The 22,024-nt window shown below is 40.5% G+C and overlaps 1 protein-coding gene across 1 annotated transcript in view; it reads left to right on the forward strand.

The window, feature by feature from the left end:
- ARSB (arylsulfatase B) overlaps positions 1 to 22,024 on the forward strand; it is a 167,527-nt gene that overhangs the window by 103,378 nt on the left and 42,125 nt on the right. The gene's annotated exons all lie outside the window — the stretch shown is intronic.

Consider the following 22,024-nt stretch of genomic DNA (forward strand, 5'->3'; position numbering starts at 1 on the left):
GGTGCCCTGGAGGGTAGATGCTGTTTTTCCCTCTGCACTTACTGGCTATATGACCTTCACGCCATTCCATCTCCCTGCCTCAACTTTACCGTAGGCTCTCAGTGGCTCCTCCTCCCTGGGAAGGTCATGTTGTTGTTGCTGTCTTCTCACATGAGAGTTCCAGAACCTTCTTCAGGGAACCCAAGATCAGATAAGCCACCACATCACGCAGTGGAGCTGGCCAGGTGCTGCCCAGCACCTGCGTATCCCAAGTGTGGCTTCCCTAGCAATCCTGGAAGTCATTTGGCTTGATTTTGTGTCCTGCCTAAGTTTAGCAATAGGTAGCCCCATTCATTCTTCAAGGAAAGAGGCCATTTTGGCTCTCAGATCACAACAGATTGTAATAGTCCTGTTTAAATTCCACGCTAGTGGCCCTGTGAACCCTAGCCTGGTGAGTTCAGGTCTGGAAAGCCTTAGCTCTTCGGCGCTTTGCCCAGCCTCCATCATTAAGCGTCATCTGAAGACTCTTCACAGAACAGTGCTCTTCCATTTCATTCATTCCCTTGGGCGCTGACATTCCCTCCTTTCTAGACGTACGGCCATACCCTTCATTCCTTCATTCTGTCGTTCAGGCTTTCCTGATTTCTTTGTCCTCTCCAGTCCGTGCCACAACTTGCCCCGGGATTTTCCTGCTCAGACAACAACCTCACACTGGTTGTGTGTCAGTGGGCACTTGAGCCCCTGCTTTCCCCACCAGCCACCTCCAGCCAGTCCTTGCCCTGCTAGACACATGCAGATCATCCTATTTTGTCTTAAATATGCTTTTCTCTGTGGCTGAAACACCTTTCCCTGCCCTTCCACGATTTTTCTTCATCCCTTAAAACTCAACATAAATGTCCCATGTATGTGAATGCTTCTTGGAACCCCAGAAAATCCTTCCTCAGCAGCCTTTTGTGTGTATCTGTGTGTAGAGCCTTCAGCAAATTCTCTTGTATGTGCCTTCATTTCCCACCAAGGTGAGAGCTCCTGGAAGTCAGGGTCTGTGTCTTATTTATCTTTTCATCCTTGTAAGTTAACATGAATACCCGGCAGTGGGTAGGCCCTCAGTGATGATTTCTTGACTAAATGGAAGATTGCTGGGATAGAATTAGGACCCAAGTGGGAAAAAAAGGGCCCGAGGCAGGTCAGGATGGATATAGTATGGAGAAACTGCTATTTCTCTCATGTGTCAGTGAGAGAGGCAGGGTGGTTGTAGGTGTGTATGGTAGCCATTAGCCATATGTGGCTTTTAAACACTCGATATGTAGCTAATTGTGAATTGAGATGTGCTGCAAGTATAAAATACACATCAGATTGTGAAGACTTAGTATGAAAAATGTGAAATATATCATAATATATACTTACTACTCATTGAAATGGCAATATTTTTGATATGTTGAATTAAATTTATTATTAATTTCCCATGTTTCCTTTTCCCTTTCTATGTGGTTGATAGAGAATTTAAAAATTACATGTGAGTTTGCTTTGTATTTCTAGTAGTCTAGAAGGATTGTTGTGGCAGGTGCTAGGCAGTAATTGGATCAGCTGTGTAGGAGGAGCACAGACCCATGACTACTTACTGTGGCCACGACCTCCGTGGTTTCTAACCTTTTCTCGGCCCCAGCACACCAAAGGGCTGTGACACATTCTAGTCTAGCAGTGATTCTTAACCAGTGATCCCAGAATCTCCAGGGGTGGCCAGAAGGAAAGAGGAGAGGCAGGAAGGGTTTGTGAAACTTCTAGGTAGTTTAATGCCCTGAGAAACCCGTTATGACATCCAAGGAGGCACTGAAGATGCTGCACACATTGTAATGGTTGTCAGCTGGCCTTACCGAGTTCCATCTATGAAAGAAAGGCCTTAAGGCCCTTCCACTCATCAAGCTGAATTTTTCTTAGCATCAGAAGCTGTGGGGGGTGGGGGAGGGGGTGCCTGGGTGGCTCAGTTGGTTAGGTGTGCGAATCTTGGTTTGGGCCCAGGTCATGCTCTCAGGATCGTGAGATGGAGCCCCATATTGGGCTCCATGCTCAGCTGGAGTCTGCTTAACATTCTTTCTCTCCCTCTGCCTCTGCTCCTCCCCACCGCTTGCATGTGCACGCTTTTTCTCTTGGAAGGAAGGAAGGAAAGAAGGGAGGGAGGGAAGGAGGGAGGGAGATGGGAGGGAATGGGGAGGGTAAGAGAGAGGGAGGAAGGAAGAAAGAAAGAAAACAAACAAAACTGGGAGCTTGAAGTCTGTATTTCCGTGTAACCCAGCCACAGCGCTGCTGGCTGCTGGGCTTCTAGCACAACCTGCTCTGTTTTTTGCGATCTTCCCACGGGGCCCCAGGTCAATCCCAGCATGGGCACAAGTTTTCTCCCATATAAAAGTTAAAGGAGGGCATGGAAATCAGAAGAGTCTCATTTTACTTTTGCCACCCATGGATTATAAGGCCTTAAACAAGTCCCTCCACTTTTCTTCAACTCAGTTTCCCAAATATTGAATTATGGACTTACGATGACCCTTTACTGCTGTCCCAAGTTCAGGGACATTTTCTGGCCTTCTGCAGCCCCCAGCCCCTCCCTGAAGCCCACTCTAGACCTCCCTGTTGGCCCTCCCTGCCAATCAGGACTCTTGCTCTGACTCCTGCTTGTAATGAGGGACATTGTCCGCTGTTGGCGTCAACACACGACCACATTCACTATTGGTCTGCATTCACTTCTGTCTCTGCCTGCAAGCAGCAAAGTGCCCCCCCACCGCCATGTATGCAACACCTCAAGCTTTTCTCCCCAGTTCTTATATTCATTTCCATCTACTGTGCAACAGAAGCTAAAATAAGGAGAGCTATCTTTGGGGGCCCCCTGCTTCACAGGAGGATGCTGCCAGCCCATTTCCTTTTCTATGCAGATAATTTGGCGGGGGGGGATGAAATCTAGCTCTAAGAAAATTTGTATTTATAGGACAACGACCAAGTCTGTGAATCCTATTTATAGAGTATGTTTTATGAATATGTTCTAGAGGCTTTGTGGAATGAAATCATTTAGCAGCCAATCTAGAATGTAGATTACAGATTGACCGTTGATTGAGTGTTATCCCAGAACTCTGTCTTTGGTTTCTAACTCCAACACTTCCTAGATTGTTTGTCCTTACTAGAGCACAAGAGGGTGGCATCCCATCTCTACCTTCCCAGCAGCCACTTCACCAGTTTCCTCACCTGTGAAGCAAAGATTGAATTAAATGGTGTCTCAGGTCCCTTCCACCTTCAACATTCTGTGGGTCCTTATATAAATAGGGCCTCAAAGGAGCAAAGCTACTGACTCAGTTTCTCTCCTTTTCCACCCCGCGCTCATTACCAAGCAGTGACGTAGCCAAAGATGTCGTTGTACATGGGTAAATACAAGTGAAAATGTTAGAAACATTATAAGTGCTAGAATAATTTGAATTGTAGGATTTCGTTATTACTACATCCTGCCCACTTTTCTGATCCCCGTTCTAAAACATCACTGCATCAATCCACTTTTCTGTCTGCCCTCTCCCCTATAGTGGGTCTTGTTGGGGGTTGTGGACCAATGTCTCATCCTATCATGAATCAGAGGAACAGGCCTTAGACATTTCCTAGCAGAGCCCTGTCTTCTAAGTAGTACCACGTCCTCTCAGAAGCTGGCCTTTTGGGGTTTAGCAGCTTTACCCCCTCCCTCTTACTCTAAGAGTACAGGGCGTCCCCTCTACTGGTGGAGTTTGGTCTTTTTTCATGGCCGCAGACCCTTGGTACATTGTAGGTTGGCTATGAATACTAAAGATATTCTCAGAAGACCGGGACAGACACAGGCACACACCACAGGTCGTAGCATTTCCCACAGACCAGGAGATTCTGCAGTAAAGCAGAAACAGACTCAAAAAACCACAGCTCACACCCACTAGGATGGCTACTATGAAAAGTAACAAAAGAAAGGAAGAAAGAAAAAAAGAAAGGAAAATAACAAGTGTTGGTGAGGATGTGGAGAAATGGGACCACTTAGGCGCGTTGGTGGGCATGTAAATTGGGAATGCACAGCTGGTAGGACAAAAGGATAAATAAGGTATGCACATACCGTGGGCTACTATTCAGCCTTAAAGAGGAAGGAAATTCTGGCGCACAGTACACCGTGGATGAACATTGACAACACTTGTGAAATAAGCCAGTCACGAAAAGACAAATACTGCAGGATTCCATTTAATGCGGTACCTTGTACAGTCAAAATTTATAGAGACAGAGAGTAGAAAAAGGGCTGCCAGAGGTTGGAGGGGGCGAGACGGGGAGTTCGTGTTTAATGGCTGTAGTTTCAGTTTTGCAAGATGAAGAGAGTTCAGTGGGGGGATGTGGTGAAGGTTGCACAGCCATGTGAATGTACTTAGTACCATTGAACTGGACATTTAAAAACAGTAAAAATGGTAATTTTTTTTTTACCACAATTAAAAATATGTGTTGCAAAATGCAAAACCAAAGAAGAGCCTAGAAATTCATTAGGCCAGGGTCTATATCTTTTTCATTTACTGCCATATCCCCAGTGCACAGCACAGAGCCCGCCATCATGGTCATTTCTCACCAAATCCTTCTTAACGAATGATAGTAGATCATCAGGTTAAAGTCATTGTCTTACCGTCTCTTAGCCTTTCCCGAACCTAAAGGTATCTCCCGATGGCAATTCACACCCACCTTTAATCCCTGAACTTACAGCTTACATTTTGTTCCTAAAAAAAAATAATTTAAAATTAGGAAGTGGCTGGTAACCATTAACATTATCATATACAGATGTTTGAAACTACTTATCCAGTTTATAAATGCCCACTCTCAGGCTTGCCTTCAGCCAGAAGGGAGGATGTGGGATTTCCCCTCCCTCTCTTCAGTCCCTTTGCTAGATCTCTGTGAGAGACGAGTATATATACTTCTTCTTCTTCTTCTTTTTTTCAATTATCAGGAAAATAAATTTATAATTTTATTTTATTTCAATATTACCAGATAAATAAAATTTTATTGGATAAGACATGAGGATATCAGAACTTATTTTTTTAACCATAGAATATTATTAATCACTAAGTGTTTCAAGAAGGTTCATGAATTCTTAAGCATTATGAAATACTTCTAAAGTCCCTGCCTGTGCGCTTGGCTCAGCCTCACTTCCCCTCAGAGCCCGGGCCCTGCTGCTTCTTGCTCTTCTCTTTCTTTGTGTTCCATTCTTGGCAAGTTCCCTTGCATTGTTTCATTGCTCACTGTCCTCTCCATGCCCCATATCTAGCTCTGCTTTTATCTCCACGTCACCCCTCACCCCCATGGCCAGCGTCAGACCTGTGGGCTGTAATTGCTTTCCTGTGTGCTTTGAGGAAACTTTTTGTTCATCTTTAAAGGCTTTGTTCTGAGGTAACCTTGGACAGACACGTTTTGGACTCTGTTCAGATAGTACCTTTTTCTCTTCCCTCCTTCCTTTCTAAGAATAGATTCTAAGAATTATTTATTCCCCTGTGTCTTTAAAATATTTCTTTCTAGGGGAGCCTGGGTGGCTCGGTCAGTTAAGCGTCTAACTTCGGCTCAGGTCATGATTTCAGGGTTCTGGGATCAAGCTCCGTATCCGGCTCCCTGCTCAGCAGGGAGTCTCCTTCTCCCTCTGCTTCTTCCCGTTCCTCCTGCTTGTGCTCTCTCTCTCTCTCTCTCTATGTCTCTCTCTCAAATAAATAAATAAAATCTTTAAAAATAAATAAATATTTCTTTCTAGTAGGCTAACCTAGACTCAGTGTCCTTCTTGAGCAGTACAGGGTAGTCAGTGGAGGAGACCTGTGAGAGCCCTAGGGACAGGGATGATGCCCTTTAAGCTCATTCATGGGAAGCCTGGAACTCTCTGAAGTGGTAAGGAGCAGCCAAGATTCCAGTTAGGCCCTGAGATCCTGCAGGCGTGAGCCTAGCTCGACATGCTTCTGAGGAGCCTCCGCTCCAAACTCCTTCAGGTTCTAGCCAGCATGCCTCAGACCACGAGGACAACTAATTTCAAAGGAGTTAGTTTGCCTTAGAGAAAATATATACACCCATCCCGCAGGCACCAGGCTTGACTTGCGCTTTTCTGAAGTGATGAGCCTACACCATCTGAGACCACAACTCACCTCAGATTTCAGATGTGACATTGTGTGTATCGTTAGAATTCTCTCATACATCTGGTTGTATGACTCTCATACATCTGGTTGTATGATGTATACATATACACCTGACACACGTGTGTGCGTACAAAGCACTCAGATTCTTCTGGTAGGAGCTTGGTCATAGATGAAGGGCACTGACAGATGTTAGCAGTTTCCACACCACCGAAGGCCAAGTCTTCAAAGTGATTCTGTACAGCTTTGTTACTATTTCACTTAAAAGGCCTCCTTTCTTTAAAGGTTATAATGAGATGTTATTTCTGCTCTTGATTACAGAGTAAAAGAAGAGTCTTTCCCTCCCTCTCTCTCACACACTCATTTTCTGTGGTAAAATTGCCAATTCTGTACATGAGATCTAAGAGCTGTCCAGGTTTGCATGCTCGGCACGCCTTCCTGTTTCCTCTGTACAGCAACATTTAGTCCGTTTCTGAGACGATTTTGTCAGCAGGTACAAGCTAGATACTGATGTAGGTACTGGAGATCAGTTAGACTTTAAGTTTTGTTAGAAGCTGGTCTGGAAGAGGCCATGGACATGGCCTGTCCCTTCCCAGCTTGCCGGCTGTCCATGGTCCCCAGCTGCCCACAGCCACGTGCGGATGCCTGAGCTACAACCTGCGTCATTCAGCTTACACGACCTCTCAGCACGGTTGCAGTGCCCACCTTCAGCCCCCGTCCTCTTCCTGTGCTTTTCTGACACTTCTCTAGGGACCGGTTCGCATCACTGCTCCTCCATGAAGCTCTGCCTGGCCCCTCCAATCTGGAGTGTCTCGAGCTTCTCTGGAGCGTCCTAGGACACTGAGCTCTTGCCACCTCATACATGGTTGTTTATATTCCTGTGTTTTACCTGTCCAGAGCTGTCAGTTCCAAGGTGGGTGAGATTTCATCTGTAACCCTCTCAACCTCCCACTGCTTTGTTTACAGGAGGGAGGAGGGAGATGGAGAGGAGGGGGAGAGGGAGAGAGAGAATCTCAAGCACGTTTTATGCCCACCGTGGAGCCTGATGTAGGCAGGGTTCGGTCTTACAATCCAGGGATCCTGACCTGGGCGACAATCAAGAGTGCAATGCTTGGGCGCCTGGGTGGCTCAGTGGCTTAGACCTCTGCCTTTGGCTCGGGTCATGATCTCAGGGTCCTGGGATGGAGCCCCGCATCAGGCTCTCTGCTCAGCAAGGGAGCCTGCTTCCCCCTCTCTCTCTGCCTACTTGTGATCTCTCTCTCTCTCTCTCTCTGTGTCAAATAAATATATAAAATCTTAAAAAAAAAAAAAAACAACCAAGATGCAGTGCTTAACCGACTGAGCCACCCAAGTGTTCCTCTCAATCCCTTTTGTTGTGGAGATTTGTACACACTGAAAGAACGCCTGCTAATAAATTAATAATTCAAGTTGGCTGTCACCCTCTCATTTAATTAGAATAAATCTAGCAAGAGCAATAATATCATACTTTATTTTCAAAGCACTTTCATTTCTTTCTGGGCATATTGGTGAAGTAGCAACCCCTGCCCTTCAGCCTGAAATTCGACATTGAGCAGAATAAGAAAAGTTTGGGGGGATGCGTGAAGCCCACCACCTTGCAGTGAGGAGATTGCTCTTAGTGCACAGAATACCAGAAATTAGAAGGCAATCAGTGTGTCCCCCCTCTTTATAATCTGGAAGGGGAAACTGAGGCAATGGTCACACACAGCTAATAAATAACAGACCCAGAATTCAGGGCTTTCCAGGTTCGAGCTTCACACACAAGTCATGTCCTCCTAATTTAAGGAGTCTCTCTGTTTTCTGTTCTGCAAGGGATTTGGACAAAAGGGACGCCTCTGTGTTAGAGCCACCCATTCAAGTGTCACCGGAGCATTACACACTTACATGTGTCTGGAAAAATTGGTCTAGCTGTGACTAACTTCCAGTTTCATACACAACCTGACTGTGTGGGTGACAGCAGCTTCTGTGTGTAAAGACAGTTATGCAAGTCCTACAGAGCCCTGTAGTAATTCCACTGTAGGATGGTGTGGAGTGTGGGGACAGGGTGTGTAGCCTAGTGGAACATGCAGAGTTCCGGGGTGTCCTTAAGTCTGGGTTTCAATTCCAGCTTTGACTTACTTCCTATAAACTTGTGGATAAGTTCTCTGAGTTATCCATTTCCTTGCTTATAAATTGAGGACAATTATATCTGTGTCTGGTAAATATGTCCCAACAAGAGTTCATAACGATTATGTTCTGGCTGCTGGGATTGGGAGAGGGGTGTCTGCACTTTCTGTTTTATGTAGTTCTCCAGTTGTAAGTTTTAGTAATGAGCACATCTCACTTCCCTAATCAGGAATGAAGCTGTAAAGATGGACTTTTGAAAACCAGCCTGGGGACGCCTGGGTGCCTAGTAGGTTAAGCGTCTGATACCTTCAGCTCAGGTCATGATCCCAGGGTCCTGGGATTGAATCCTGCATTGGGCACCTTGCTCAGTGGGGATCCTGCTTCTCCCTCTGCCTGCTGCTCCTCCTGCTTGTGCTCTCTCTCTCTCACACACACACAAAAATAAATACAATCTTAACAAACAAACAAACAAACAAAAAGAAAACCAGCCCAGAGGGCTCTCATGAGACTGCCCTATCTGGAAAGCTGCTGGGTCTTCAGTGAGTGGGACTTGGGGCCGCACTGGTGTCTCTGCCCCCATGCCCACCTGTGGTGTGGTGGCCAAGCTAGTGTGTGAGCAGACCCTGATGGCCTCTGCTAGAGTTCCTTGTCCTTATCGAATATGGGAGCTCATTTTGCAGCTTGTCACAAAGTTAGCAGAATTCTGTGTCTCCTCTACCTGCTCGTATTTGTCTTTTAGCGGTTCATCAGATGTTCCTTCGTGTAGCTTAGTATGTGCCCTTGGTCGCAGAGCCTAAACTCAGGTGACTTTGCCCCTTTTTAATTTTCAAAGGCTTTTCTTCTGCCCCCTTCGCTTTGGGGAGCACTAAAGTGTGTTTGGAAATGTGGCTTTTTTGATGCCAAAGGCAGTCCCCCAAGCCTCATATCCCACCCATCCCACTTCACACAGTGCATCTCAAGTAACATACATCAAACCCTCGTTGTTAACACTTGGTGCTGGCATACTGGCTTTCATCCTGAGAAAATAAATAAACCACACCAAACCCACAGCCCTTTAAAAACACTAATTAATCCTCACCACAGGCCTGGGCTACACAGAAATGACAAATCCCACTGCCCCAATTTTATGTTTGGAGAAATCAGAGTAAGCAACTTTGTTAAGGCTTCCCAGAGCCAGATGACAGAAGCAGACTTAAAGGGCTGGGCAGCCCTGCCTCTGGGAGAAGAGCATGTGGCCAGGGCCAGCTGCCTCCCAGCACTCCCTTCTCCACAATGCCATGTGCTTACTTGCCCAGAACCCTATTTACACCTCAGCTTTTCTCTTTTCCCCTAGGATTACGATGAGACCAAATCCTCTTGTCTCCAACCGACCACTTATTTCCTTCCTTTTCTTTAATTCTGGTACAGCCTAGAAATTTTAGCCATGGCCCTCCAAGAGTAGCCTGGTAATTCTAGTTGATTCAGAGGTCTGTGCTGATTCTGACACTCAACACAAAATAGACTAGACCCTCCATGGAGTCCCTCCTGCACACCAGAGCCTGCTCAGTACCCCGGTCTGTTTGAGATTCGAGGATGTATAGACTCACTTTTTTCTCTGTCCCCGCAGACCAGACATCTTTCTACCTCACTTCCCTCGTCTTGCAATCTATGTGGAGAAATCCTTACGACTTTCTCGAAATAGTCAACCAGGAAAGTTCGGAAAAACATAAAACCTCGTGAAATTTTTTGGGACATATCCAGTGGAATTAAAGTGTAGTAAGTCCCCTTTCTAGATATTTACTAATCTGGTCAGATTTTTTTTAGGGGCTTGAGGATACTTCTGTATAAGGCTGAAATAAAACTTTTATAAAAACATTTCTGAGAAGAAAGCTGAGTACGTGGTCTCCCGTGTAAGTAATCCATAACGTAAGATGTTAACAATCAGGCATTTATAAACTGAAGTCTTTTACCTCTGGCAGCAAATATCTAGGGAATGACCCCTGCTTCTGAAAAGCTTTTTGAATGAGAGGAAAAACTGTGTGCCCAGGAAGTGATATTAACACAGTAATAAAATAAGTAGCAACAAATGATAAGTGATGTAAATTGGATACATAAGTGCTAAGGAGAAATAAAGAAATAGTGAGAGGCATTTGGGGGTGATTAGGATAGACTTCCTCAAAAAGTATAGTCTGAAATGGGTCCATTATTTTAATAACTTTGGTTTTATCTTTCTTGATTTAAATGTGAATGAAGGAAAATAATATTTAACACTGTATTAATTTTCTTTTCTTTTCTTTTTTTTTTTTCAAGATTTTATTTATTTGTCAGGGAGAGAAAGAGAGAGCACAGGCAGGCAGAGTGGTAGCAGAGGCAGAGGGAGAAGCAGGCTCCCTGCCGAGCAAGGAGCCTGATGTGGGACTCGATCCCAGAACACTGGGATCATGACCTGAGCCGAAGGCAGCCGCTTAACCAACTGAGCCACCCAGGCATCCCGACACTGTATTAATTTTCTATCGCTGCCAAAACAAATTACCACAAACTTAATGACTTAAAACCACACAAATTCATGTTCCAATTCTATAGTTTAAAAGTCTGACATGGATCTCACTGAACAAAAATCCAGAGTGTTGGCAGGGCTATATTCCTTTCTGGATTCTCTGGGGAAGAATCCACATCGGTGCCTTTTCCAGCCGAGGGAGGCTGCTCCCCTTGCTTGGTCTGTGCCCTCTTCCTCCATCTTCAAAGCCAACAATGGAGAGTTGAGTCCTTATAACACATCACTCCAACCTTACTTCTGTCCTCATGCCTCTTCTGAGCTCTTCTACTTTTTTGAGGCCTCTTGGGATTACATTAGGCCCACCTAGATAATCCAGGCTAATCTCCCTATTTGAAGGTCAGCTGATTGGCAACCTTAATTCCATCTGCCATCTTAGTTCCCCTTTGTCCTATAACCTAAAATATTCACAGGCTCTGGGGGTTAGGCCATTATTCTGTGTACCATAGACACCTACTTTGTTGCACTAGACTTCATGAAAAATGGCAAAAAATAGCTCATAATCTACTTGGAGGGAAGAACCAAAACATACAAAAAGTTAAAAGAAAATCAAATAATAGTTCAAGGCCACAGTAGTAGAGATGTTGCAAACTGTACTTGATTACTTGTGGATTAATTGCCATAGAGTCTGGTAGCTGCTCTTTGGTGGTGGGCTCAGTCACACAGGCTGGTTAAGGAAGGGAAGGAAGCCTTGCCTGGAACCCTGAATGAAGAGTTCCTGAGGTGGAAAGGACAGTCCTGAGACACACAAGCGTGTGAGCAAAAGGGTGTATGTGTGAGTCTGTTGAGACAAAGGGAAGGCAGGAAGAAGATGGGATAATAAAGACAGTGTTTCAGACTGAGGAGGCTAGACTTGTTCTGATGGAAGGGAAGCCACCAGCTTGTTTCTTATACAAGTAATACATAGGAGAAGTGTTGTCTAAAAATTTTGACAAATACAGAAATGTTCAGAGATAAAGGTAAAAATCACCACAATCTCACTATCCTGCTACCTCAAAGTAGCAGTGTTATAATTTGGTGTGTTTTTTTTTCTGTTTTCTCTCTCTCCCCTCTACAAACTGACACCCATATATCACACATTTTCACAGAATTTGGATCCTATGATATATTATTTTATTGCTTAATTTGTTAGCATAAGGAAGGGTGAAATTTTTCATCTTTAAAATTTTTGTTTAACAATTTTGTCAATGGCTGCATGTCATTCTCTAACCTGGATCTACAATTCTAATATGTGGAATAGGTAGTCATTAACCCTATTTCTGCATGTGTTGCTATACTTTCAAAGTTTCATTTATATAAATAAATGTGCAATGACCATCCATTATTTTGAGAGGATAATGTTTAAAAGCAGAATTCCTAGGTCAAAGGGTGGAAACATTTTAAAGCTCCTTTTTTAATCTATTGGTCATTTGCTTCCCTGAAATAATGTATGAATTATTTCTACCATCACTATGTGAGAATGTTTATTTTCTGGAATCTTAGCTACAGGGTATATTAGCATTTCTTAAAACATTTGCCAATTTTGTAAATAAAATAATGTATTGCTTTACGTTGGATCTCTTTGCTGCCGAAGTTAGGCTTATTTTTGTTTATTGGCTGTAATTACTAGTTCCTATCTTTTTCTCATGTAAAGGAAAAAATGTTTCCCTTATCAATTTGTAAGAACTTTTTGTATATTAAAATATTCATTGTTCTTATGTAGCGAATATTTTTCTTTTCATTTTTAGTATCTTTTAAAAAGTAAAAATTTTCACTTTGCAGAATTCTGTGTTTATAAATTTAAACAATTCTTCATCCTGAGTTCAAATATTCACTTATATTTTCTTCTAGTTCTACAAAGATTTAGTCATTTACATTTGGCGCTTTAAAAAATGTATTGGGGCGCCTGGGTGGCTCAGTAATTAAGCAGCAGCCTTTGGCTCAGGTCATGATCCCAGGGTCCTGGGATCGAGCCACATATCAGGCTCTGGGCTAGACAGAGAGCCTGCTTCTCCCTCTCCCTCTGCCTGCTGCTCTGCTTGCTTGTGCTCTCTCTCTCTCTCTCTCTCTCTGTCAAACAAATAAATAAAATCTTTAAAAAATTAAAATAAATAAATAAATAATGTGTTTTAGGTGTAACAGTGTGAATACTAAATAAGTTTACAGTTTAAAAATAGCAAAATCATTATGGTTATGCCTACCATCTTGAAAAAAATTGAGATTTTGATTAAAGTTGCATTGAACTTACAGATCGTTTTGTCCATGAACATAGTATAGATGTCCTTTGATGTTGTCTTCTTGTATGACTTCCTGTAAAGTATTATAATTTTCAAGATTTTTTATTATTTATTTTTGCATATCTTGTGTTTTTGTTGCTTTTACAAATGGTCCTTTTTTCTATTTGAATTCTTTATTTGTTAGTAAATAGGAATGCAGTTGAGTTTTGGATATTCATTTTACCTTTAATCTTATATCCAATTAGTGTCAGTTTTAAATCCCATTACCAAATCTAATAATTTATTGAGTTTGTATATCAGCAAGGAAATTATCTTTAATAATGACGATTTGTTCCTTTCTTTTTTTTCTTATCTTATTGCTGTTTTTATTCAGTGTTGAATAAAAATGGTGATATCAGTTAACCTTGTTTTATTCCCAAGCCAGGAGGGAAAACTTTCAAAGTATTCCCATTGACTATAATGTTCATTATAGGCTTTTTATACTCTCTATCAGAGTAAAAAACCACCCTTCTGTTCCTAGTTTGTAAAATTTTCTAAATTATGAATAGGTGTTTGTTTTCTTTCAAAATTTTCTGCCTCTATATGATCATATGCATTTTTCTTTATTAATTTTCTGATGTTAAATTTGCATTTTTTAGTTACAGTCAATTTATGCATTGCTAGATAAAATTTCCTAATACTTTATTCAGTATTTTTACATTCATGTTTATATATAAGAATATCCTGTTATTATGATTTCTTGAATTATCTTTGTAATATTTTGGTTAAGGTTATGCTGTTGTCATAAAATAACTTGAATGGTGTTTCCTCTTTTTGTGTCCTATGGAAGAGTATTTTTGTGCATTGGAGATATTTATCTTTTTTTCTTTCAGCTTTATGGAGATATATTTGAGATATCACATTATGTAAGTTTAAGGTATATAATGTGATGCTTTGACATATGCTTGTATTATGAAATGATTACCACAATAAAGTTAGTTAACAAGCCCATTATCTCCATAGTTACCTTTTTTTTTTTTTTTTTGGTATTTTGGATTTTTGGTAGTAAAACCGTTTAAGACCACTTTTTAAATAATTTCCAAGTATATAGTATAGTATTGTTAACTAAATACTATGCTGTGCTTTCGGTACCCAGAACTTTTTCATCTTATAATTGGAAGTTTGTGCCTTCTAACCACCAGCTACCATTTCCTCTGTCCCCATCCCCACTACCCCTGGCAACCATCAGTCCACTCTCTGGCACTATGAGTTTTAGATTCCATATATGAGTGAGATCATACAGTATTTGTCCTTCTCAGTCTGACTTATTTTACTTAACATAATGCTTTTGTGGTTCATTCATGTTGTCACAAATGGCAGGATTTTCTTTCGTATGGCTGAATAGTATTATACGTACTATTATATATTTTTAATATATGTATTATATATATTTATATTTATATTCCATATCATCCTTATCCATTCATCCATTGATGGACACTTAGGTTGTTTCTATATCTTGGCTATTATGAACAATGCTGAAGTGAACATGGAAATGCCAGTATCTCTTCAATATCCTGTTTTAATTTCCTTTAAGATATATCCCAAAAGTAGGATTGCTGGATAATATGGTAGTTCCATTTTTAATTTTTTGAGGAAACTCCATACTATTGTTGAGGAAACTGCATACTACTTTCCATAGTGGCTGAACCAATTCATGAGAAACAGTGCATAGGGGTTCCCTTTTTTCCACAGACTTGCCAACACTTCTTGCTTTTTGATCCTTTGCCCATTTTTTAATTGGACTTTTCTTCTGTTGAGTAGAATGTGTTCCTTTTGGGTATTAACTCTTATCAGATATATGGTTTGCAAATATTTTCTCCCATTCTATAGGTTGCCTTTTCATTTTGTTGATTTTTTTTCTTTTGCTGTACAGAAGCTTTTTAGTTTGATGTAGTTTCACTTGACTATTTTTGCCTTTGTTGTTTGTGTTTTGGGCATCATATCCAAAAAAAAAAAAAAAAAAATCATTGCCAAGACCAATGCCACAAAGTTTTTTCCCTATGTTTGTGTCAAGGAGTTTTACAGTTTTAGACCTTACATTAAATCTTTTTTAGTTGATTTTTGTGTATGGTATAAGGGTCTAATTTCATTCTTTTGCATGTGGATATTCAGTTTTTCCAACTGCATTTGTGTAAGAGACTAGCCTTTCCCCATTGTGTGTTCTTGGGTTTATTTCTGGGTTCTCTATTTGTTCCATTGGCCCATATGTCTGCTTTTATGCCAGTAATTATTTACTCCCTTTGTTGTTGTTGTTGTGTTGCTGTTACTGTTTTTCCTAATGTAAGTTGAAAATTCAACTCATTATTTTCGGTCTTTTTAAAATATATAAATATTTAAACCTCTAAAATTATTATTATATACTGTATCAGCTATATCCTATACATAGTGGTATGTTCTGTTTTTATCATTAATTTTGTTTTTATTTAGCATATACTTATTATCACAAGAAATACTTTCTTTTTCCTTCAACCCAAATAGGTTAAAGTTATGTTTTAAAACTTTCAGGTATATGGCCTTTCATCATCTTTTTTTGTTTTAATTTCCATCTTAATTGCATTATTGAGAATGTAATCTTCTTGCAAGTAGTTTTTTTTTAATCTTTTATCAAACTTTATGAACATTTGACCATAGCAAAATGATCTCTTTTTTTTAAGTGTGTGGTTTTTTTCCTTTGTTTTTTAGTTTGCCTGAAAGCCCATTTTATCTGCTTTGAATCTAGGAATAGAAGCTCTCTTTTTCTCTTTGGTTAATATTCTCATGATACATATTTGTCAACTTTTTAACTTTCATTCTTTCTACACTTTCAGTGTTTTAAGTATGTCTCTTTAAGGAACATCTACTGTTTCCTTTTCTTTAATCTAGTCTAGCAAACTTTAACTTTGTTTAAGAGCATGTGAGCGTTTCAGTTACTCTCCTTTCTCACCAACATTTAACATTGGCAGTCTTTTTAATTTTAGCCATGCTAGCAGGTATGCAATGATAAATCACTGTGATTTTATTTTGCTTTCGTTAAATGCTCGAATACAATTGCTTCTTATATTTTGTCCAGTTTTCTAGTTGTTTGTGGCAGAAGGGTAAATCCAGCCTTTACCACTTGGTTGGAAGCAGCCATCCTCCCTTTGTAATTTTTCAAGGTTAATTTCTTAACATATCACCAAGGCATTTGAAAAGTCTTTCTTTTCTTTTTTTAAGATTTGTTTACTTATTTGGGGGTCGAGGGGCAGAGAGGGAGAAAGTCTTAAGCAGACTCCCTGCCCTTTGCAGAGCCCAACGTGGGGCTTAATCTCACCACCCTGAGATCACCACCAGAGCTGAAACCAAGAGTCAGACACTTAACTAACAGCACCACCCAGGTGCCCCTGAAAAGTTTTTCTTTTAAAAATAAACCTCAGTAGGGGCACCTGGGTGGCTGAGTTCATGATCCCAGGATCTTGGGATCTAGCCCCACATCAGCCTCCTTGGTGGGTGGAAAGCATGCTTTTCTTCTCCCACTCCCCCTGTTTGTGTTCCTGCTCTTGCTGTCTCTGTCAAATAAATAAAATCTTAAAAAAAAAAATAAATAAACCTATATAGCTTGTTTTGCTGTTTTTGGAAGGATGGTGTGTTGAGATTTCTTGTTCACCATACAGCCAGAAATGAATGTTTACTATGTGGTATAAGTTAGAGAACTGAAGTTTTTTTATTTAGTTATCAATATTTTTAGTATCATGTATTGAGTTATTCATTCTTGCTTACTGTCTTAGTTCGCAAAAAGTAGAGCATGAGACAAAGACTTGCATATAGTTAGTTTATTTGGGAAATGATCCCAGGGTATAGGAGTGAAAAACAGATTTAATTTTATATAAATCACATATAGACTTAAGCGCTTCCTTCCTTTTACTGTAATTTCTTCTTGAGATAGAAATTTTATTTTGATTATTTTTGTTTGTTTGGTACATCTTTGAATTATCTTGCCATGGAAACTTCATGCATAATATACTTTCTGAAGCCTTGCATATTTGAGGATGTAGCTTTCTGTTACTTTTGCCCATAATGACAGCTTAGTTGGGTAAATAATCCCATGGTTATTTTTTCTTTTTCCTTCACAATTCTGTAGACTTTGCTTATGGTCTCTGGCATCTTTTGTTGCAGAAGGGTAATCTCAGTATAGCCTGATACTCTTGCTTTAGAGGTATCTTGTTTTCTCCCTCGTCTGGATAATTGTAGTGTTCTATCTTTGGTACCGATAGTTAAAAACATAACACTGGTGATATATATGTATCACCAGTGTATTTGGATTTATTTCATCAGTTTTTCTTGGTAGAAAGTTAAAGTACTGCACAATTCAAGATTTTTTATCCCAGGAAAATTTTAATCTGATAGATGTTTAGACTTTTATCTCTTTTAAATGTACTCTGGTCTTTTGGGCAGTAACACCCTTACCTGTATGTTAGATATCCTTTGTCCTTCATGCGTATATTCTGTCACTTGTCATTTTTATCTCTTTGCCATTTCCCTCTACATTTTGGGGTGAGTTCCACTTCACTGATCTTTTGTTTGTTTTTGTTTTTGTTAACAGATCTCGTTCTGTATCTCTTTAATACTTCCAGTGGCATTTCAAAATAGAGTATGGCACATATTTTTCCTCACTGCTTCTCTGTAGGCTTTCCAGCTCTTTTTGTTTAAAAAAAAAAAAAACAATTTCATCATTGTATCTTTTGCCTCCTTCATAGAGTTACTATTTCATTTGATTGTATTAAGTACACAAAGTTGAGGCTGACGGTTGACCCTTTCTTCAGTAAACGGTTGTCAGGGATGCTACATATATGTTCGTCTCCTTTTATGTTGTGCAATATTGTCATATTTATGTATATTTTATTCTGTTCCATGTTCTTATGATTTTATTACTGAGTATAAAGCAGGTGGTTTTGCTAAAAATGGCATCGATTAATTATCTTTGGGTTCCATCTTTCCTGGTGTTAGAATACATTCAAATATAAAAGCAGGAGGACTAGTTTATAAAAGATACATAGAACTAGTTCAGTGATCTCTCTATTAGCCAGTGGATGAGGAAAAGTTGTCTGGTGCAGTGGGCCTTCCTAGTAAGGGAAAGTAGTCTCTAGGTGGTTTCTTGGTATTTGACGGAGCCCTTGACCGAGAGCCAATGTTACGGACTCTATTCCAGATATGTAAGTGGCTATGCCTAGCTCTTTCCCTGGTGCCAATGCACCCTGTGTTAGGATGGATCCTTTGTGATGCTGGAGGTGCCCTTGGACTTGCTGGCGCAGGTGTTTCCTAGTCTTCCTGACTCATAGTAGTGAAAGAGATTATCTTCTTTTCTATCCTGCCCTGATTTCCAAAATCTGTTAGTAGGTCTCTTCCTTATTTCCTGGGGCACCATGCCATTTTCCCAGGAAAGGAGCTTTCAGTCATCTCTAGCTTCTCCCTTTAAAATGTCAGGGGTGGGATCCCTGGGTGGCTCAGTGGGTTAAGCCTCTGCCTTCGGCTCAGGTCATGATCTCAGGGTCCTGGGATTGAGTCCCGCATCAGGCTTCCTGCTTAGCAAGGAGCCTGCTTCCCTCTCCCCCTCTGCCTGCCTCTCTGCCTACCTGTGATCTCTCTCTGTCAAATAAATAAATAAAATCTTTTTAAAAGTAAAAATAAAATAAAACATCAGGGGTGTTAGATATCTGTGCTTAGTTGCTCTCTCACCTAAAAGCCTCCATAGAAGCAGTTTTAAAGAGGGTGCATACATGGTTAAGTAAGGGAGTTGAGAGCAATCACGTGGAGAAAAATCCAAAGAAACTAAGCCCAATAATGCACGGGGTTCCAGAAACTGTCTAGGCATAATGCTCCCAGCCCTGCCCTGTCCCCCATGCCTGCATGACTTTAGAGCACACAACACCATCTGTCATAATTGTATTCTAAATATTTATCATCTTCTTCCATTAAAATATAAGCCCCATGAAGGCAGACATTTTTATCTTTTGTATTCATTACTGTACCCAAGTATCTAGAACAGTATCCCAACAAAAAGCAATTGTTGACTAAATGTCCCTCATTTAAAGTTTTTTTTTTTTAAGATTTTTATTTATTTGACAGAGAGCGAGAATCATTTAAGAACCAGAAAAAGGAAAGACTTGAGAAAGCCTTTAAAAGATCTTTTAAATAAGAGCTTGGATAGATGTCAGAGGTACTTGATTTGTAGTAGCTAATGTTTGTTCATAAAGTAAGATATAGAAAACTTAGATTTGGTTTCCCTGACGGCTAGTGTCAGAGATTCAAGTGTACCCATGTCCAACATGAGTATAAATTTACGGTGACTTATCAAGAAGTCATGATTATTTTGGCAACTTACAAAAATTCATTTCAGAGCCTTTTATATCATTTGGTAAAAATTTCTTACAGAAAATAATTCAGTGCTTATCTGACTTTTAGCTCCTTTCTCAAAAGAGAAAATAAGAAAGAGGAAAGAGAGACTCAGCTCTGGTATCACTCTCCCGAATAATCATTTGCCTGAGATATAAGAATTCTTTGTAGTATATATATTGAAAGTTGAGGGAGTGTCTGGGTGGCTCAGATGGTTGGGCGTCTGCCTTGTGCTCAGGTCATGATCTCCAGGTCCAACTCCCAGCTCAGGAGGGAGTCTGCTTCTCCCTTTCCCTCTACCTTTACCCCTGCTTGTGCTCTGTCTCCATCTCTCTCTCCCTTAAATGAATAAATAAAATCTTTTAAAAATAATAAAAAATAAATTAAAAAATAAAGAAAGTTGAGGGTTGGGCTTGGGTCATTTCTTGGACAAGTTAGAATACAATTCCTGATTTTTAAGTGTTAACAAAACATGTTTAAACATTTAAATGTTAGAGACTTAAAAAAAATCTAAACTTGTACCTTCTAATTTTAACTATATTTTCAAATGTGTATGAGGTTATTTTTTCAGAATCTTTTCACAAATTACAAAGAACAGCATTTATCCTGCATTGAGCTCAAATGATTACGCATTCTTTTAAAATGAAAATGTTGACAGTGGAAACCAAATTAGAAAAGAATGCAGAGAGATGTTCATCAATCACCAGACACTTGGAAGAGCATGCAAGCAAATCTAAAAACCTATGTGTTTTTCATAATTTTACATTTTCCCTTCTAAAAATCACTTTCCTGTTTGTTGAGGGCTTGGCAGCTCCTAGCATGACATCAACTATTCCATTGTGCAGTGACTGCTTTCTTTTAGATAACTTGATGGCACTTCATCGCGTGTGAGTGATTAAGTAGAATTAAAAACCAACTGGGTTTGAGTTTAAATTCCCCTAACTGATAAACCAAACACGTTCCCGACCTTAGTTAGGCCTGCGTTTGAGCCCTCCTCAAAACTTGCATTGCCCTGCTTTTCTTCAAGAAGCAGAAGTAAGCAGGTGAGAGAAAACACTCGTTTTGGAGTCAATAATCAGCCAATGGGGGGCCTGGGTGGCTCAGTGGGTTAAGCCTCTGCCTTCGCCCCGGGTCATGATCTCAGGGTCCTGGGATCCAGCCCCACATAAGGCTCCCTGCTCCATGGGGAGAGTCTGCTTCCCCCCTCTCTCTTCCTGCTGCTCTGCCTACTTGTGATCTCTCTCTCTCCCATCAAATACATAAATAAAATCTTTTAAAAATAATAATAATAATCAGCCAAAATGCACTGCATTATTCATCCACTCTGCAACTGTTCAGACGCTTTCAGACCAACCATCCTCTTTCCTCTATCTTATCTTGACCCCAAATCCAGAGCATGGTGACCTTGGCATTGTTTTCCCACTTCAGAAAGCCAAAGCTGGTTATTTGAGCTGTAGTCTCCCTCAGCAGTCAGGAGCAGATTCTCCACACCAGCAAGGTGGTGATGAAAACACTAGAAATTCCCCTGTTAGTGGGGAAGAAGAAAGCAGTCTGTGAACAGTACTAAGAGCTTTTTGGAATCTCCTAGGAACTCGCCTCTCATCACCGGGAGAAAACACTTGTATTTGTAAAGGTCTGCTCCTCACCCTAATCTACACCTGAGCTTCTCAAACTTGACTGAGTATAGAGATCACCTGAGTCAGGATTTCTGGCGAGCTCCCAGGGGGTGCCAGTGCTGGGTCTCTGATCACACTTCGAGTAGCCCCCATCGGAAACAGCACTTTCACCCAATTTAGAATCCAAGATCTAAAATTGTTTTTTAAAGATTGATTGATGGATGGATGGATTTTTGAGAGAGAGGGAGCGAGAGCACGAGCAGGGGGAGCAGCAGAGGGAGAAACAGACTCCCCGCTGAGCAGGGAGCCCCATGTGTGGCCGGATCCTGGGACTCCAGGATCATGACCTGAGCCAAAGACAAACGCTTAACTGACTGAGCCACCCAGGTGCCCTCAAGATTTATAATTTAAAATGTTTGTGTGAATATTTGATTTAATATTCTTGAAATATTTTGTGAAATATGCAGTTGGAGACAGATACAAGATCTTAAATTTCAGAACTGTTTTATAATTGCTAATGTATTAATTACTTAAGTAATAATATAATCAATATATTAATTGTAGTTACAATTTTGTAATTTCCCCTGAGTTCCTGTTTAGGCTAGCTAGGTAGCATTTTACATGATCTTTCTCATTATCCAAATACCAAATTGTTTTCTTATCCTACAATAATCTGCTGTTTGATGAAAAATTTCAAAGTATATTCAGTTGAGCAAGACGTGAAGATTTTAGAGCTCAACTCAGAAGCTCCCTTCCTTTTTCCTTTTGTTCCTTATGTTCTCATCCTGTCAACAACCACAAAGAATATCTAAACTTCTAAGAAATGACAGTGAACTGAGCATCTACACCCCACCAGAAGTCAAGAATGAGGTACTAATACTTCTACCTAAATTCTCTGAGACCCTGTTTGGGTTGTGAGTTCTGACACCTTTCAAGTACTTCCTCTGTCTTGCAGGATATTAGGAATGGGTGTAGACAACCCCAGCAAGCTCCCAGAGATAATACGTAGAGAATCAGGGAACTGATTATGCT

This window comes from Lontra canadensis, unplaced genomic scaffold (assembly GCF_010015895.1).
Source record: "Lontra canadensis isolate GAN:19392208 unplaced genomic scaffold, GSC_riverotter_1.0 scaffold4, whole genome shotgun sequence".
Lineage (NCBI taxonomy): Eukaryota > Metazoa > Chordata > Mammalia > Carnivora > Mustelidae > Lontra > Lontra canadensis.